The following is a 21,068-nucleotide window of genomic DNA, read 5'->3' as shown; positions in this document are numbered from 1 at the left end:
GTTCCCTATCTGCCTGAGTTAATACTGATTCCTGTTTGGAAACAGACTATGTTGGTTTTGTAGAGACCTCCAGTTTGGCAGCTAAGACATTTGATCACTTATATTCCTAAAGATCTTTAGAAAGGGTCATTCATCAAACTGTGATTATACGGTTTAAAGCTTTGTGGATATTTAGGCCACTTCCTTTATATATAAATAGATTGGATATAGATGGACATGTGTGTCTGTATGTGTACACATAAATGTATATACATATGTATATTCAAATACATCAGTATAGACTCAATTCTTATTTGTATTTTTATGTCTTCTTTATATCTGAACCTATTCTCCCTCTCCTACCCAATGTCCCAACCTTTGTAAAAACAACAAAAAAACTGAAAAGTCTTTCTCCTCCTCACCACTGCCAAAAAAAAAAAAAAAAAAACAGTTTAGCAAAACCATCCAAGTTTGACAGTATGAGCATTTTCTATACCCATAATCTCCCACTACCAGAAAGAATTGAGAAAAGTATTTTCTAAAAAATCTATTTGGAATAAATGGGTCATAATTATGCAGTATTCAATTAAATCTTTTTGTTCTTTCCATTTGTCTTATTGCTATTGTTTATATTTTCCCACTAACTTCTTCATTTTGTAGATGAGGAAATTAAATTGAAGAAAATCGGCCCGAGGAACTAAAGGTGATGGTCTTTCCTTAAGAGGAGAAGTGACTTGTCTTAGGCCCCCATTGCTAGGGATTTGAATCCACATCTTCTGGTTCCAGATTCAATTTCCTTATTATCACTTCTCACATTGGTATAAGAAAATTGTTGTAAATTTTATCTCCTATTTGTGTTCTGCCTCAAGGAAGCTGATAAAGCATTCATTGCTATCTATTTTATATGAGACCTCCGTAATCTTAAAAACAGTTAACCTGCTTTCTCTTTTCTCAGAAATGACTCTTTGCTCAGCGGTCTTATCGGCTTTTTAAATGCATTTGTTTTTCTTCTGTGATTCTCAAACATACTCTACAGCTTTCAAGTTGTGTTTTCTATCCAAAAAAAATTAAATAATGTACACAAGATATTTGAGGATGCACCATAGAAAATACCAAATTAACAGTTACGTACCTCTTGTTCTACCTTCTTGAAAGGACTAACTATCCATGAAATGCTGCTATTCCTATAATTACTACTGTTACTCTGCTGCTGCTATTGCTGCAACTACTACTACTGCTGCTACTACAACTACTGCTATTGCTACTGCTACTACTGCTGCTGCTGCTACTATTACTACTGCTATTATTTTGTTCCAATGTTTTCCTAACTTCAAAAAATCCTAATGATGCCGGCATCCTTTTGGGTGTGTTTTAGGCCCACCTTCCTTTTCATATGATCTCAATCAGTAAACATTTCTTTATTGTTTATTATGTGCCAAATGCTGTGCTTAACACTGGGGATACAAAAAGAGGTTAAAAAAAAGTCCCTGACTTCCAGGAACCTATAGTCTAATGGGAAAGAATATGCAAAACAGGCATGTACAAAGCAAACAATATATAGTATAGGAAGTATTTAACAGGAAAAACACTAATGAAGACGGGTTGGTGAAGGCTTCCTATAGGAGGCAAGATTTTAGTTGGGATTTAAAGGAAAGCAAAGTGGTCACTAGTCTCTCATATCATGGTGAAAGACATGTAGAGAAAAGGTAACATACATTTTAAAAACAGTAATCTGCACAGAAGAAATAACTAGTCTTAGGCTAGTTCTCCCTTGAGTTCAAGAACTGTTCTTAACCATCTGATGATAAGACTTTCTTTTTAAACCCCTATTGAAATAATTTGAAAAATTTTAAAAAATTGTTTCTTCTTCTCTTTCTCACTAAGATAAAATTGGTAAATCTCATCAAGGCAGTTTCAGAGATGGCTATTGTAAATATTTTTCTATATGAATAAGGTTAATCTTAGGCACAAGCATAAAAACAGTTTTGGACTTGGATCCATCATAGTCGGCATATTTTCATTTCAAACCAAACTACAAAGGACAGACATTCTAGATAACTGATGTATATGAATAATTCAAAAAAATAGTAATTTAGGTATACCTAGGTAACTATTAAGCATGTCTACTTTACTACATTTATGTGTGTGTGATAAATCCCTCAATTGCAACAGGATTCAAAAAACTGCAGTTTGAACAGATGGTCTGTATTTACAATAACAAATTTTATTGTTTATGACTTGTTTATAATTACATAATATAAATGGTTTAGTTCATATACTTTATATGACAAATTATAACTATATTATTGTTTAGTGAAGTCCCAACTAGAATTCCTCCTTCAACAGGAAGCTATCTTTAACCCCTATTAATTCCACTGCCTTCCCTCTATTAATTTTTTTTTATTTCTCCTGTACATAGCTTGCCTTATATATATCTGTTAGCATGTCATATCACCTATTAGGTTGTAAGCTCTTTGAGGGCAAGAATTCTCTTGACTTTTCATTTGGTCAATACTTAACTTGATAAATGTTTATTGAGTCATTAAAGCTCTCTACAATGGGAGGAAATAGAAGCTTGTCCCTTAGTTTACCATTTTCCTATTATATGTTGGAATTGGAGTTCCATCAAGCTTAAATTCAATGACTTTTCCCCTTAAATTTTTTCTGATGTAGAGCAGATATCAAATGTGGCAACACTCCTGGGTGCCTCAGAAAGCAGGTTAAAATGTAATTGAGAAATATCTAACAAAAAAGATATATAAAAATAATTTTAATATATGCTTTTCTAAGCCAATCTGTGACTCTCCGGGATGCTTATATGTTATTCAGTGTCCTTATTTGTATTTGAATTTTGACACCAAAGATATAGAATAAATTCCTTAACTTGACTTCCCTTGCCATAAAAATGATTGTAAGGGACTTTAGAATTGAAACCTCGATGAAATGAAGACCTGCAAAGAACAAACAATTCTAAGGTCTAATTAGTGGGAGAAACATGGAGTAGAACCCAGATCTTTTTTGACCAATGCTCTTTTAAGTAATAATACAGATATTCTTTCTAATACTAAAATTGTATGAATCAATCAGTTAATTAAAATGCATTGATTAAGCAGATACTGAATGCCAGGTCCACTGGGTCCTGAGGATTAAAAGACAAAAATGAAATTGTCTTTGCCTTCAAAGAACTTACATTCCATTGAGATTATTCTGGTCTTAGAAACATCTTGTCAAATTTCCATTTAACCACAGGAGCTAAAGGCGAGGAAGAGAAAGCAAGCGTGCAGTCTGAAATACAAGAGAAAATGGGCCGAGGTCAAAGGCTGATGCTGCTGACCACAGAGGCCACAAGGAGGGGATGGAATGCCAAACTATTGATCATATGTGGCCAAGGGCTTCAGAGACATCACTAACTTGAGCACTGTACCATCTGCTACGGGAGCCAGCTGGCACCGTGAATAGAGAGTGGGCCTGGGGTCAGGAAATTTATCTTCTTGAGTTCTAATCTGGACTCAGACACTCACTGGCTGTGTGACCCTGGGCAAGTCAACTAACCGTTTTTATAACCACAAATGATTGTGGGTGAGGAAAGAGCTAATAAGATGTGCAGAGCTTGGGGACTTCCATTTTGACCATTTGAAGGATTGGCTCCTGGCAAAATCTAACCCCAGAGCAAAAACCAGGAGCAATGAGTCAATGTTACAGTGAGGTAGATTGCGACTTGAAAGGAAAAAGGTTCCTCCACAATTTTAATTTAAATATAATTGCCTGCTCTAGATAAGAGTGACAGCGATCTCTACTACCTTCAGGATATTTTCCTCCATTAGCAGCTGTCAGTCCTCTCCACTTCTTTTTTTGCCCTTATACTAGTTAACAGCAATATATCTTCTCTAATATCCTAATCTAATTCCTCAGCTCCCATGGAGCTCTTTCAGCCAGGATCAGCTTTTCTCCTCTCCCATACCTCTTTCGCCCTTAGCCAGGATCACTGTCACTCATAAATGCTCCCCTTCCATTTGAAATTCCTCTATTTTATAACTACCTATCACCCCTTATTTCTCTGCATAATGCACTAGGTTTGAAAAGAGGAAAGGAGAAACAACAATGTGATGTGCCTCAGAAGTCTGTTTTTCATCTTCAAACTAACTTCCAATCCCTCCTTCCTTTATACATCTGTATTATCACCTGTGCTCTAACTTTTATCTTTTTGTCCATTCTCAACCCTAATGTTAAGTAGCTCAGTTCTATAAAATCTCAGCCCTGTTCTTTGTTTTCTAATTCCTTAGCTATCGTGCCTTTCTTGATCCATACCATACAACTTTAAGCTCAACTTGCTTTCATTCTCTGCTTTCTTCATGCTTATTCACGGACTGCTGACTAGGGCTGGAGTTGAGGCTCCCATTCCAGTTTTTTTGTATTGTTGACTCCTTTACAATATCTTGAAACCTATGGACCCCTTCTCAAGATAATGTTTTTAAATGCATAAATAAAATATGAATGATAACAAAGGAAACCAGTTATATACTGAAACAAAGGCTTCATTTTTACCTTGCAAGTTCATAATCAGATCCTCATCACAGATCCTTTTGTAGTCATGGACCCCAGATTAAGAACTCCTCAGCTAGAAGAATTTATATAACAGACCTGACTGGGGTCACTACAAATTTGATTACAGTTTCAATTGCGTCCTCATTGTAGCATTTCTTTCTACTTTATTTTCTGTCTCATTTCCCATAGATCCCAAACCTCTTTCCTCAATGAACAAAAAAGAGTTGAATACAGACAAATGAAGAATTTGGTGTAGAATATCTCAAACTCAACTTTGAAAAGAAGAGGGGTATGAAGATGAGCTAAGAAAGAATTTAACATCAGAGAATGAATAGCTGTGCACAAAACAAACTCCTTGATCTTTAAAAAGGGGAGGAAAAAAGGGACAGAAAATAGAAAAGCAAACACTAATTCAGGTCGCATCTTACACAGTTGAAGACTGGCTCAATAAATTGTAGTATAAATGTAACAAAAAATCATTCCATCATAAAAAATGACAAAAGAGATCATTTCGTAGAATTTTAAGTAGCATAAACTGAAGCAATCAAGTAAGCAAAACCAGAACAATAATTTATGCAAAGACAGCCAGGTTGCAAATATAACAACTCTGAATGACTTTTAGAACTTTGATCCATGCAATGAACAATCCTATTTCCAGAAGACCTATGAGAAAGCATAATATTCTCCTTCTGACAGATATGAGGGATACAAGGTATAAAAAGAGATAGGCATTTTTTGGACATGCCATTGTATGGATTCTTTTTTCTTGATTGCTTATTTTTATAAAGGCTTTTTTTCTTTCTCTCAGTTATTGGCAGGAGAGACAGACAAGAAGGAGGAGCTTAACAATACTAATGTCAAAAATAAGGCAACCATTAAAGCTTCTTTTTTAAATGCATAGAACAGAAAAAAACACAGTTTTGAAAGTAATGTGTAGAATTTATTATATATTACCATTTTTTAAAGCAAGTGTTAGGAAGTTGAGTTTCACAGTTTCCTCTTTTTGTATTCTGCTGTGAGTATGGAAATAATCTTTTTGTGGTGGTTAAATTCAGAGTAACTATTTAAAGTCAACAGTCAATACTGTAAGCAAATTAGAACAGCAAGGGATAGTTTATCTATCAGATCTTTGGAGAAGAGATGAATTTATAGCCAAAGAAGAAGTAGAGAACATTATGAAATGCAAAATGATTAATTAAATGATTAACCGTGATTACATTAAAATAAAAAGGCTTTGCACAAACAAAACCAAATGCAGCCAAGAAGAGAAGAGAAGCAGAAACCTGGAAAAAAATGTTTACAGTATTTCTGATAAAGGTTTCATTTCTAAAATATATAAAGAACTGAGTAAAATTTATGAAAATACAAGTCATTTCCCAATTGATAAATGGTCAGAGGATATGAACAGATAATTTTCAGATGAGGAAATTAAAGCCATCTATAGTTACATGGGAAAATGTTCTAAATAACTTGATCAGAGAAGCCTAAATTAAAACAACTCTAAGGTAACAGCTCACAATTCTCAGATTGGTTAAGATGACAGGGAAAAGATAATGATAAATCTTGGAGGAAATGTGGGAAAACTTGGACTGTAAAGCATCACTGGTGGAGTTGTGAAATCATCCAACCATTCTGAAGAGCAATCTGGAACTATGCTCAAAGGGTTATCAAACTGTGCATACCCTTTGACCCAGCAGTGCCATTACTGGTCTGTATACTATAGAAATCTTAAAGGAGGGAAAAGGATCCCCATGTACAAAAATGTTTGTAGCACCTCTTTTTATGGTAGCAAAGAATTAGAAAATTAATAAATCCATCAATTGGAAAATGGCTAAAAAAAAAAAAAAGGAAAATGGCTGAATAAGTTGTAGTATATGAAAGTGATGGAATAGTATTGTTCCATAAAAAATGATGAACAGGATGGAAAGAGAGGCCTGGAAAGATTTATATGAACTGATGCTGAACAAAACAAGCAGAACCAGGAAAACTGAATACAGAAAAAGCAAGATTATGCAATAATCAATTATAACAGTCTTGGTTCTTCTCAGTAGCTCAGGGATCCAAGGCAATCCCAATAAACTTTGGGTGGAAAACACCATCTGCATCCAGAAAGGGAGCTAGGGAGACTGAATGTAAATCAACCCATGCTTTTCTTTTCTTTTTCTTTTTTTTTTTCTCTAAGAATTTTTTCCCTTTTGTTTGGATTTTTCTTTCCCAATATGATTTATAAGGAAAAATTTAATCTGTTATCTGGCTACATATGTAATCATTTCTCCATTGTCTCCTAAAACATCAGGTTAGTCTCATCACTGGTTGAATAGATTTCTTGTAACCCTGCTGACCTATCTGCTTTATACCTGAGTTAATTGATGGTATAGACTGTTTATAAGTCCTCATCAGAACTATGAAGAATTTCTGATTAAGATTGCAATGTGAAAAATCCTAGAGAAACCCAGGTCTCCTTCAGATATTCCAGCAAAATTCTAAAAAAACAAACAAAAAACCCCAGAAAGAATAAGAATATATATGTATGTACATGTATACATATGTATACACAGACATATGATTTTTTAAAAATGTTTTTATTTTTTAAATTCAGAATTGACAATTGTCAACCTTTTGTTCCAATTTTTCCCCCCCTTCCCCCCACCCCCTCCATCGATGGCAGGATGACCGATACATGTTAAATATATTAAAGTAGAAATTAAATACAAAATAAGTATACAACACATATATGATTAAAAAATAGCTAAAAGCTGCTCCAAAAATATTACAAAATGTGCTAGGAACCTGTGGATACAAGTCAATAGAGGCAAAAGTCACAGCACTAAAGGGGCATCCCACTCTAGAGGTTACAGAGGAATCAAGGCCCTTGAACCACCCGGGTAGCACAAGAAGACCTCCTACCAATACAATTGACAGCATTCAGTTGAGACATGTCAGGGTTTCAGATTTGAGAAGGTAATTTAAAGATATTGGACTCCCTAAGAAAAATATCAAAATAGAAATGAATATCTTATTTCAAGAAATTATTCAATAAAACTAGCTGTATCTATTAGAAACAGAGGACAAAATGAAAATAGAAGGAAATCACTGATTACTACCTAAAAGAAAACTCAAATTGAAGAGATATCATAGTCAAAATCCAAAGTTTACAGTCTAAAGGAAAAATGTTACAGACAAAGAAGTTTGACTAACAAAAAAAACAATTGTCAAGATCACGAAAAAGTTCCAATTATTATAAAGTAGAGAAACTATAAGATTAATACGTCAAAAGACAAATGCTAAAGGCTTATAATCAAGGTTAACTTAATTGGAAAAACTGAGTTTAATCCAAGAAAGGTTTTTTAAATGGGCCCTTAACCCTTCAAACATTTTTAATAAAAAGCCCAGAACTGAGTAGGAACTCTTAAATGCCAACTCTAGAGACAAGAAAAAAAGCAGAAAACTTAGGTTACAATCATCACAACAGGACTTGCAAATCATAAAGCATTCTAATAGGGGGAGAAGAATAAATCTCTTCAGAACTGGGGGGCAGAGCCAAGATGGCGGAGAAGGCACACGCGACTTTCTAAGCTCCTCTCATTCCCCTCATAACCAACTATTTTATCCAGCCTCAGAAATAGCTCTTCACTGCTTAAATTCATGAAGATCAGAAGCATACAACTTACCTGCTGAAATCAATCTGGAAGATCGCCAGGAAAGGTTTATCCTGAGGGGCCAGAAACAGACTAGCGCAGGCAGGGAGAGACTAGCCTCCTGAGCAGACCAGGGGAGGGGAAGGGGGGGAGGTGATCTCTGTGGCTAGAGAAGTTACAGAGACCACTCTGCTATAGGCTAACTGCTCTGCCTTGATTACAAAGCAGTAAACTGGCAGAGAAATTAAAGCCTGGAACAGAGGGTACTCTAAAAAAAATGCCAGAACCTAACACTGGCTGTAGCTACTCAAACCCGGAAGTGACTCAGGAGACTGAAACACAGCCCTGCAGCCACATCCTGCAGTTCGGGCCTTTGCGGGGGCAGTTACAAACCCACACAGCAGGGGGGCACAGCCTGAGCAGCCTCTAATCAGGACACTGCGGGGCTCGGCCTGGGGGGCAATAGAACTTCCCCAACGGGACTGTGCTTCCCAGAGCAGAGACACTTCAGGTCCCTGCAAATCCATTCACTGCTCAACTGCTAATACCCACAGCCCCCCCGGGCAGGATTTGGCTTGGGATAGTGAAACTCTCACTACCCGAAATATGATGAAAAAAAGAGCCTAGATACTATTTTACAGGAAATTATTAAAGAGAACTGCCCAGAAGTAATAGAACTGGAAGGTAAAATAAGCGTGGAAAGAATCCATTGAACACCTTCTGAAAAAGACCCTAAAATAAAGACTCCGAGGAATATTGTGGCCAAACTTCAGAATTTTCAGATTAAAGAAAAAATTCTACAAGCATCCAGGAAAAAACAGTTCAAATACCAAGGTGCCACAATAAGGGTCACACAAGAACTGGCTGCGCCAACATTAAAGGATCAAAGGGCCTGGAATTTGATATTCCGAAAGGCAAAAGAACTTGGAATGCAGCCAAGAATAAACTACCCAGCTAAGCTGAGCATTTTTTTCCATGGAAGAAGATGGACATTTAATGAAACAGAGCAATTCCATATGTTTCTAAAGAAAAAACCAGACTTAAACAAAAAATTTGATCTCCAACAACAGGACTCAAGACAAGCAGCAAAAGGTAAAAGGAACTCTTGAGAACTGTATTTCTGTTGTGGATATACATAAAAATCACATGTATAATTTGATTTTACTAATATAGCATAAAAAAGGGAAGTAGAAATGGAAAGGGGATAGTGTCAGAAAAAGGGGAAAGGGGAGATAAAAAGAGGGAAACTTCATGCGTCGATGAGGCAAAGAAAACCTATCATATCTGAGGGAACTTAGAGAGGGGGAGGAACATTGTGCGAATCTTACTCTCATCAGAGTTGGCTCAAAGAAGAAATAATTGACACATTTGTTTTACAGAGAATCTTCTCTCACCTCATTAAAAAGTGGGAGAGGAAAAGTGAAAAGGAAAAAGAGTAATAAGGGAAGGGTACAAGAAAGGGGAAGGGATTCAAAGGGAGGAGGGAGGGATACTAAAGGGGGAGAGCTGGGTGACGCAAGTGGGACCAATAAGTTTAATACTAAGGAAGTGGGGAAGAAGGACAAGAAAAAGAAAAGCATAATCTGGGGATATTAGGATGGCAAGAAATACAGAATTAGTAATTGTAACTGTAAATGTGAATGGGATGAACTCCCCCATAAAGAGGATGCGGATAGCAGACTGGATCAAAAGTCAGAACCCTACAATATGTTGTTTACAAGAAACACATTTAAAAGAGGGAGATACATACAGAGTAAAGGTAAAAGGCTGGAGCAGAATCTATTATGCTTCAGGTGAAGTCAAAAAAGCAGGGATAGCCATCTTTATCTCAGATCAAGTAAAAGCAAAAATTGATCTAATTAAAAGAGATAAGGAAGGAAACTATATCTTGCTAAAAGGTACTACAGACAAGGAAGCAATATCAGTATTAAACATAAATGCACCAAGTAGTATAGCATCTAACTTCCTAAAGAAGAAGTTAAGAGAGTTACGAGAAGAAATAGACAGCAAAACTATAATAGCGGGAGACCTCAATCTTGCACTCTCAGATCTAGATAAATCAAATCACAAAACAAATAAGAAAGAAATTAAAAAGGTAAATAGAATATTAGAAAGACTAGGTATGATAGATCTGTGGAGAAAACTGAATGGTGATAGAAAGAAGTATACTCTCTTCTCAGCAGCTCATGGAACCTACACAAAAATTGACCATATATTAGGACAAAAAGACCTCAAAATTAAATGCAGGGAGGCAGAAATAGTAAATGCTTTCTTTTCAGATCACAATGCAATAAAAACTACATTCAACAAAAAGTTAGGTGTAAACAAATCAAAAGTAATTGGAAATGAAATATTCTCATCTTAAAGAATGATTGGGTGAAACAGCAAATTATAGACACAATAACTTCACTCAAGATAATGACAACGGTGAGACATCATACCAAAATTTGTGGGATGCAGCCAAAGCGGTAATAAGGGGAAACTTTATATCCTTAGAGGCTTACTTGAACAAAATAGAGAAAGAGAAGGTCAATGAATTGGGCTTGCAACTGAAAAAGCTAGAAAAAGACCAAATTAAAAACCCCCAATCAATTACTAAACTTGAAATTCTAAAATTAAAAGGAGAAATTAATAATATTGAAACTAAAAAACTATTGAACTAATAAATAAAACTAAGAGTTGGTTTTATGAAAAAAACCAATAAAATTGATAAACCTTTGGTAAATCTGATTAGAAAAAGGAGAGAGGAAAATCAAATTAGTAGTCTTAAAAATGAAAAGGGAGAACTTTCCACCAATGAAGAGGAAATTAAAGAAATAATAAGGGGTTACTTTGCCCAACTTTACACCAAAAAATTTGATAACCTAAACGAAATGGATGACTACCTCCAAAAATATAGGTTTCCCAGATTATCAGAGGAGGAAGTAAATTGTTTAAATAGTACCATTTCAGAAAAAGAAATAGAACAAGCTATTAATCAACTCCCTAAAAAAAATCCCCAGGACCAGATGGATTTACATGTGAATTCCACCAAACATTCAAAGAACAATTAGTCCCAATGCTTTATAAACTATTTGAAAAAGTAGGGAATGAAGGAGTCCTACCAAATTCCTTTTATGACACAGACATGGTACTGATACCTAAACCAGGTAGGCTGAAAACAGAAAAAAAAAATATAGACCAATCTCCCTAATGAATATTGATGCTAAAATCTTAAATAAAATATTAGCAAAAAGACTACAGAAAACCATCCCCAGGATAATTCACCATGATCAAGTGGGATTTATACCAGGAATGCAGGACTGGTTCAATATTAGGAAAACTATCAGCATAATTGGCCATATTAATAACCAAAATAACAAAAACCATATGATCATCTCAATAGATGCAGAAAAAGCATTTGATAAAATCCAACATCCATTCCTATTAAAAACACTTGAGATTATAGGAATAAATGGACTTTTCCTTAAAATAATCAGTAGCATCTATTTCAAACCAGCAATAAGCATCATATATAATGGGGACAAACTGCAACCATTCCCAATAAGATCAGGAGTGAAACAAGGTTGCCCACTATCACCTTTACTATTTAATATTGTATTAGAAATACTAGGTTTGGTAATAAGAACTGAGAAAGATATTAAAGGAATAAGAATAGGCAATGAGGAAACCAAATTATCACTCTTTGCTGATGATATGATGGTATACTTAGAGAACCCCAGAGATTCTACTAAAAAGTTATTAGAAATAATCCACAATTTTAGCAAAGTTGCTGGTTATAAAATAAACCCACAGAAGTCATCAGCATTCTTATATATCACTAACAAAACCCAACAGTCAGAGTTACAAAGAGAAATCCCATTTAAAGTAACTACTGATAGTATAAAATATTTAGGAATCTATTTGCCAAAGGAAAATCAGAAACTTGAGCAAAACTATAAAACACTCTCCACACAAATTAAATCTGATCTACCTAACTGGAAAAATATTAAATGCTCTTGGATTGGGCGAGCAAATATAATAAAGATGACAATACTACCTAAACTAATCTATTTATTTAGCGCTATACCAATCAGACTTCCCAAAAACTATTTTGATGACCTAGAAAAAATAACAACAAAATTCATAGGGAAAAATAAAAGGTCAAGAATTTCAAGGGAATTAATGAAAAAAAATCAAATGAAGGTGGCCCAGCTGTACCAGATCTAAAATTATATTATAAGGCAGCAATTACTAAAACTATCTGGTATTGGCTAAGAAATAGACCAGTTGATCAATAGAATAGGTTAGGTTCAAAGGACAAAACAGCCAATAACTTTAATTATCTAGTGTTTGACAAACCCAAAGACCCCAGTTTTGGGGATAAGAATGCATTATTTGACAAAAATTGCTGGGAAAATTGGAAATTAGCATGGCAGAAACTAGGCATTGACCCACACTTAACACCGTACACTAAGATAAGGTCAAAATGGGTTCATGATCTAGGCATAAAGAATGAGATCATAAATAAATTGGAAGAGCATAGGATAGTTTACCTCTCAGACCTGTGGAAGAGGAAGGAATTTATGACCAAAGAAGAACTAGATCATTACTGATCACAAAATAGAAAATTTCGATTATACCAAACTGAAAAGTTTTTGTACAAACAAAACTAATGCAGACAAGATTAGAAGGGAAGCAATAAACTGGGAAAATATTTTTACAGTCAAAGGTTCTGATAAAGGCCTCATTTCCAAAATATATAGAGAATTAACTCTAATTTATAAAAAATCAAGCCATTCTCCAATTGAAAAATGGTCAAAGGATATGAACAGACAATTCTCAGATGAAGAAATTGAAACTATTTCTAGTCATATGAAAAGATGCTCCAAATCGCTATTGATCAGTGAAATGCAAATTAAGACAACTCTGAGATACCACTACACACCTGTCAGATTGGCTAGAATGAAAGGGAACAATAACACGGAATGTTGGAGGGGATGTGGGATAACAGGGACACTGATACATTGTTGGTGGAATTGTGAACACATCCAGCCATTCTGGAGAGCAATTTGGAACTATGCCCAAAAAGTTATCAAACTGTGCATACCCTTTGATCCAGCAGTGTCTCTACTGGGCTTATACCCCAAAGAGATACTAAAAAAGGGAAAGGGACCTGTATGTGCCAAAATGTTTGTGGCAGCCCTGTTTGTAGTGGCCAAAAGCTGGAAAATGAATGGATGCCCATCAATTGGAGAATGGTTGAGTAAATTGTGGTATATGAATGTTATGGAATATTATTGTTCTGTAAGAAATGACCAGCAGGACAAATACAGAGAGGATTGGCGAGACTTACATGAACTGATGCTGAGTGAAATGAGCAGAACCAGGAAATCATTATATACTTCAACAACGAGGATGTATGAGGATGTATTCTGAAGGAAGTTGATTTCTTCAACAAAGACAAGATCTAACTTAGTTTCAATTGATCAAGGATGGACAGAAGCAGCTACACCCAAAGAAAGAACACTAGGAAATGAATGTAAACTGCTTGCATTTTTGTTCTTCTTCCCAGGTTATTTATACCTTCTAAATCCAATTCTCCCTGAGCAACAAGAAAACTGTTCAGTTCTGCACACATACATTGTATCCAAGATCTACTGTAATCTATTTAACATGTATAGGACTGCTTGCCATTTTGGGGAGAGGGTGGAGGGAGGGAGGGGAAAAATCAGAACAGAAGTGAGTGCAAGGGATAATGTTGCAAAAAATTACCCTGGCATGGGTTCTGTCAATAAAAAGTTATTTAATTAAAAAAAAAAAAACTGGTCATCAGTGAAAGACAAACATGGTGTGATTCCAGATTATTGATATGGAAAAGAAGAAAGAAAATAGAAAGGTATCCATGAGAAGAAATTTACCATGTCTCATAAGTAAAGTATTCAAGAAGAACATACAAACATGGAGGAATGAATAGGAGGCAAGTATATCATAAACATAAAAAGGAGGGCAAAGTCAGAAAGGGGAAAGTCACAAGTTTGTGTTACTTTGGAAGGTGGATGACAAAAAAGGATAAAAATGAAAGTGGACTAGGTGAAGAGAGGAACAGTGAGCAGTAAGATCAAACCACTTTTTGTAAGATCAAACCACTTTTTTGCCTATCATAGATTATCAGTTTTGTTTTGTTTTCCCAACAGATTATTAATGCTGATTTTTTTCTTTCTCCACTTTCTTCTTCTTTGTAAAGAGGGAGATAGAGTTGTCCCATGAGTAGTATGGTAGAAGAGAATATGATGGATAGAAAAATATTATCAACCAAAGGCATGAATGGGAATGAGTTGAACTCATCCACAAAATAGAGGAGGGAAGCAAAATGGATTAGAAAGCAGAACTCATCCACAAAATAGAGGAGGGAAGCAAAATGGATTAGAAAGCAGAATACAACAGTATACTGTTTAAAAGAAATATTCTTGAAACAAATATCACAGAGTAAATGGGAGTTAGTGCAGAATTTGTGATACATTCAGGGAATTTTAAAAACAAGGCAACCAGGTGCACAGTGGATAGAGAACAGGCAGTAGTTAGGAGGACCTGATTTCAAATGAAGCCTCAGACACTTGATACCTGTTAACTGTGTGACCCTAAGCAGATCACTTAACTGCAAAAGCTTATCAACAACAAAAAAAGACAGAAATATCAATCAAGATTTCAGATAAAGCAATAGTAAAAATACTACATACTTAAAAGAGATAAGCTAGAAAAGACATTTTGCGAATGCATCATAGATAAGGATCAATACTTCACAAATATGCACTGGATGGCATTTATGTCCTTGAAGAAAAAGTTAATTAAATTATTGTGAGAAACAGATAATAAAGTTATAACAGTTGAAGACTTGCATGTGCTCGTTGCAGGCCTACAAAAGTTTAACAAAAAGAAATGATAAAGAAGTAACAGACTACAATAGAATTTTTAAAAAATTAGATATGATCATTTTCTAGTGTTAAATTAATGTTATTTTGTAATATTCATTTATTTAGTTATTTAAGAATAGCATCATTCCTTATAAGATAGAAAGCCATCTATAGTCAGAGAGAGGACTGCGGGAACTGAGTGTGGATCACAACATAGCATTTTCACTCTTTTTGTTGTTGTTTGCTGGCATTTTATTTTATTTCTCTTTTTTTTCCTTTTTAATTTTTTTTGTGCAGCAAGATAAATGTATAAATATGTATGCATATATTAGACTTAACCTATTTTTACCATGTTTAACATATATTGGACTACTTACCATCTAGGAGAGAGGGTTTTGCAAGAGCTAATGTTGAAAAATTATCCATGCATATCTTTTGAAAATTAAAAAAGCTTTAATAAGAAAAATAAATAAAATCGCTTTAAGCTCTAAATCGAAAAAATAAAAATAAAAAAGAATAGCATTATTTGCTCAGATGTTGAGAAAGTGCTATGGATGTCCTGTAGCAGCAATTTATGGTTTCTTACATATGGTTTATTATTCCTTCCTGAGCCTGCTGTAGGTCCTACAAGCAAGTCAGACACATTTTGCTCTTGCCCCTGTTAGACTCCCTGGCCTGTTTCCTTAGAGTGAGGTATACCATATGTGTGAAGAACAAAGAAACAAAATCTTGACTTCTGATATGTCAGGATATGTCACCTTCGTCATCTCAGCAGTTCTAATCCTAATTCCTATGTGCTAAATTACCTTACTACCCATTGGTAGCTGAGGCTTAGAAATAGAAATTGGGCCCATCCTTATAATTGAGTCAGGCAGTTTCTCCATTACCTGGAGATGTGTCCTCATACAGCTCAAAAGCCCTTTCTGGGTGGTTTTCAAGGTCCATCTCAGCACATGAGAATTATGTATAAATATAGGAGAAAGTGATCTGGAGAGGATGACTCAGTGAGGTGAGGGAAGACCTTCTTTCTTCTCAGAAGATTACCCCATTGGGTAATCTCTGAAGGTCATAAGAATTTTGGTTTTCTTTTTCCTAACACCTTGAATTATTTAGTTAAAGATAGCTCCACATTTTCTGCTATTATCAATGTAATTGAAGACTTCTAGACATTTCCTTTGGATAATAGAGTTACAGATATGCTACTCAAGAACTCCATCCTCTTTCTCTTGAAAATAGCACCAAAATACTATTTCTCTGGATATGATAGATTTAATCCCATATTTGTTAGTGGGACTGAACTTCCACTCTGACCTGGAGTGTGATGTTTGAAGTTCTCCAGTGTGCAATGGCCACTCCAGTTCCCCCAAACCAAAATTTCACTACCTTTTTTAGGATCAATAAGTTACTGACTTTCTCCATCCTCCAGAAGTGAAGGAGGTCATCTTCATGCTGGCTACCATTTCTACCATTCCTTTCTGGCCCAGAATTGAGAGTGTAAAATTAGTTTCCTTGTCTCCTCAAGCTTCTCCCACACTGCCTTCCCTTCCTGCTTCACTGCATGGAGTTTCCAAAGTTAGTGGTTTTTAGAAAATAAAGTTTGTCTTAAAGAAATTTTTTAAAAAACGCAAATTCGAATAGAAACTAAATAATTTAATCCTAACTAATTTATGAGTCAAACAAATCATAACAATGGATGATTCGATTAAAAACAAAATAGTAAAGCTTTACATATATAGCCAAAACAGTCTTTGAAAGAAAAGGTATTTCTCTAAACAGTTTCATCAAATAAAAACAGAAAGAACAGATCAATGAATTGAGTATCTTTAAAAAAAACTAGTAAAATAGAAAATAAAAAACCCAAATAAATATTAAAATATTATACAAAAATTAAAGGGATAAATTTGGTATCTTAAAACTTAAATTGATAAAATTTGAGCTTTTTTAAAAAAAATAACAAAATAAACAAATGGTTAACTAATTCAGTATTTTCAAAATGACAGGAAAACTAAATTGCCAAAATGAAAAAAAAAAAGAATTCACAATAAATGAAGAGGAAATAAAAGAGTTAATAGAAACTATTTTGGACAGAGAACTAATAACTTAAATGAAATGGAAATTACAAAAATATAAATGCCTAAAAAAGGCAATAATTACTTGAATAAACTAATCTCAAAAAAAAGAAATTTAAAAAGACACAAATTACGTTCCAAAGAAAATAACTCCACAATTTGAAGGATTTGCAAGTCAATTCTATCAAGCTTTTTAAAAAATAAGCTCCACTTAAATATTTGCTGTTTGCACAATGTGGCTAACTCAATAGAGTTGTGCTTTCTTTAATAGAGTTGGGATGCTTGTCAGTTTAGTTTGAAAAAGGACCTCATTGTCTGGTATCTTATCTTCCAGGTGATCTTGAAAATTTTTTCTAAAATAATTCAAATGGAAGCTGGCAAGGTGCTGATATATTGTCCGCATTTCATAGACCTACAACAATGAAGTCAGCACAAAAGCTCAGGAGACCTTCAGTTTAATTCAATAGATAAACGTTTAAAAGGAGAAATCCAAGCTATCAACAATCATATTGGGGGGTGTAAGATCTAAATTGCTACTATTAAAATGAAAATTAAAATATATTTGAGGTTCCACATCATAACTTAGGCACACTAATGCTAGAGCTGTGAATTAGTCCAGCCATTCTGGAAAGGAATTTTGAACAGCAAATTGGGCATGTCTTAATACCTAATGTTACCACTACCGTGCTTATATCCACAAACTGATCAAAGAAACAGGAAAAACTCATATATACCAAAATATTTAAAGCAATTCTTTTCATAGTAGCCCATAATTGGACACTAAGGTAGTATTCTCTAATTGAGGAATGACTATGGCACACAGATATAATAAAATATTTTCTGTGTCATAAGAAATGATAAAACAGACAGTTTTAAGAAAAAAACTGGGTAATGAATTGAACCAGCTACACCCAGCAAAAGAACTCTGGGAAATGACTATGAACCACTACATAGAATTCCCAATCCCTCTACCTTTGTCCCCCTGCATTTTTTATTTCCTTCACAGGCTAATGGTACACTGTTTCAAAGTCCTATTCTTTTTGAACAACAAAATAACTATTTGGACATAAGTATTTATGTTGTATTTAATTTATACTTTAACATATTTAACATGTTTTGGTCAACTTGCCATCTAGGAGAGGGGATGGGGGGAAGAAGGGGAAAAATTGGAACAAAAGGTTTGGCAATTGTCAATGCTGTAAAATTACCCATGCACATAACTTGTAAATAAAAAGCTATAATAAATAAAAAAGAAAGGAAAACTGGGAAAACATTTATGAAGTGACACAGAGTAAAGTGAGTAGTATCTAGAAAATAATTTTATGTGACAATAAATTTTTTGAAAAAAATAACTTTTAAAGATTTTATAATCTGGTCAATACAATTGCAAAACATGAGCTCAAAAGAATGAAGATGAATTTACCACCCACTTCCTAATAAAAAGAAAATGACTTTAAAATGTATAAAAAGACATATATTTTCAGATATAGCCATCATGGGAATTTGTTTTGCTGGATTATGCAGCTATATATTAAAAGCTTTATTTTTAAAATTTGCTCTATGGACTTACATGAACTGATGCTGAGTGAAATGAGCAGGACCAGGAGATCATTATATACTTCAACAACAATACTATATGATGACCAGTTCTGATGGACCTGGCCATCCTCAGCAATGAGATCAACCAAATCATTTCCAGTGGAGCAGTAATGAACTGAACCAGCTATGCCCAGAGAAAGAACTCTGGGAGATGACTAAAAACCATTACATTGAATTCCCAATCCCTATATTTATGCCCACCTGCAATTTTTATTTCCTTCACAAACTAATTGTACAATATTTCAGAGTCTGATTCTTTTTGTACAGCAAAATAACATTTTGGTAATGTATACTTATTGTGTATCTAATTTATATTTTAATGTACTTAACATCTACTGGTCATCCTGCCATCTGGGGGAGGGGGTGGGGGGTAAGAGGTGAAAAATTGGAACAAGAGGTTTGGCAATTGTTAATGCTGTAAAGTTACCCATGCATATATCCTGTAAATAAAAGGCTATTAAATAAAAAAAATTTGCTCTATGAAGATATGATTTTTTAAAAAGATTGTGTTATACATATCTGATTAAAAACAGTAATATGAAATTAACCATTAAATGTCACCTTAGAATTTAGAAATGAGCCATAAAATTATTGGAGAAAAAGTTAAAATCACAGAATATTGGGACTGTAAGAAACTTTGAAGAGGAGATTACAAACTAGATAGAGCATTGACTGGGAATCAGAAAAAAAAGAGGGTTCCAATTTTTAAGTACTTATTGTTAGACCCTGGACACATCATTTAAACTCTCTGACCTCAGTTTTCTCATCTGTCAAATAAGGGCAATGACACCTACCTTACAGGATTGTTGTGAGAAACAAATAGAGAGCATTTTGGAAACCTTAAAGTGTTTTATATAAGTCAGTGATAATTGGCTATCATTTTACATTGGAAGAAATTAGAGTCTAGATAGAAGTCAATTGTCAAATTAGTCAATCAGTGGAATAGGTTAGGATCACAGGACAAAATAGGCAATGACTCTAGCAATCTAGTGTTTGACAAACCCAAAGACCACATCTTTTGGGATAAGAACTCACTATTTGACAAAAACTACTGGGAAAATTGGAAACTAGAATGGAAGAAATTAGGGCTCGACCCACACCTAACACTACATACATAAAATCTAAATGGGTTCATAATTTAGACATAAAGAGTGATATCATAAGCATATTAGAAGAACATAGGATACTTTACCTCTCAGATTTGTAGAGAAGGAAGGAATTTGTGTCCAAAGAAGAACAGGAATTGAATAGATAGATAATTTTGATGATATTAAGTTAAAAAGTTTTCGTACAAACAAAACTAATACAGACAAAATCAGAAGGAAAGCAATAAATCAGGAAATCATTTTTACATTTAAGGGTTCTAATAAAGGCCTCATTTCTAAAATGTAGAATTGACTCAAATTTATAAGAATCCTAGCCATTCTCCAATTGATAAATGGTTAAAGAATATGAACAGAAAATTTTCTTTTATTTATTTATTTATTTTTTGAACAGAAAATTTTCAATGAAGAAATTAAAACTATTTCTAAACATATGAGAAGGTGCTCTAAATTACTATTAATCAGAGAAATGCAAATAAAGATAACTCTGAGATACCACTACACACCTCTCAGATTGGCTAAAATGACAGGAAAAGACAAGGATGAATGTTGGAGGGTATGTGGGAAAACTGGGACACTGATGCATTGTTGGTGGAATTGTGAACAGATCCAGCCATTCTGGATCCAACAATCTGGAACTATGTTCAAAAAGTTATCAAACTGTGCATACCCTTTGACCCAGCAGTGTTTCTACTGAGCTTATATCCCAAAGAGATCTTGAAGGAAAGGGACCCACATGTGCAAAAATGTTTGTGCCAGCATGTTTTGTAATGGCTAGAAACTTGAAACTGAGTGGATGCCCATCAGTTAGAGAATGGCTGAATAAATTATGGTAGATGAATGTTGTGGAATATTATTGTTCTATAAGAAACGATCAGGAGAATGATTTCAGAGAGGCCTGGAGAGACTTACAGGAACTGATGCTAAGTGAAATGAGCAGAACCAGGAGATCATTGTATATGGCAACATCAATATTATACAATGATCAATTTTGATGAATTCTTTCCAACACTGAGATGATTATGGTCACTTCCAATGATCTTGTGATGAAGAGAGCCATCTTATACCTAGAGAAAGGACTGGGAACTGAATGTAGATCACAAGATAACATTTTTACTCTTTTTTGTTGTTGTTCGCTTGCATTTTTTCTTATTCATTTACTTTTTTTATCTGATTTCTCTTGTGCAGCAAAAGAATTGTATAAATATGTTTATACAAATTGGATTTAACATGTATTTTAAC

This window comes from Sarcophilus harrisii, chromosome 2, assembly GCF_902635505.1.
Source record: "Sarcophilus harrisii chromosome 2, mSarHar1.11, whole genome shotgun sequence".
Lineage (NCBI taxonomy): Eukaryota > Metazoa > Chordata > Mammalia > Dasyuromorphia > Dasyuridae > Sarcophilus > Sarcophilus harrisii.
This window is presented reverse-complemented; position numbering follows the sequence as displayed.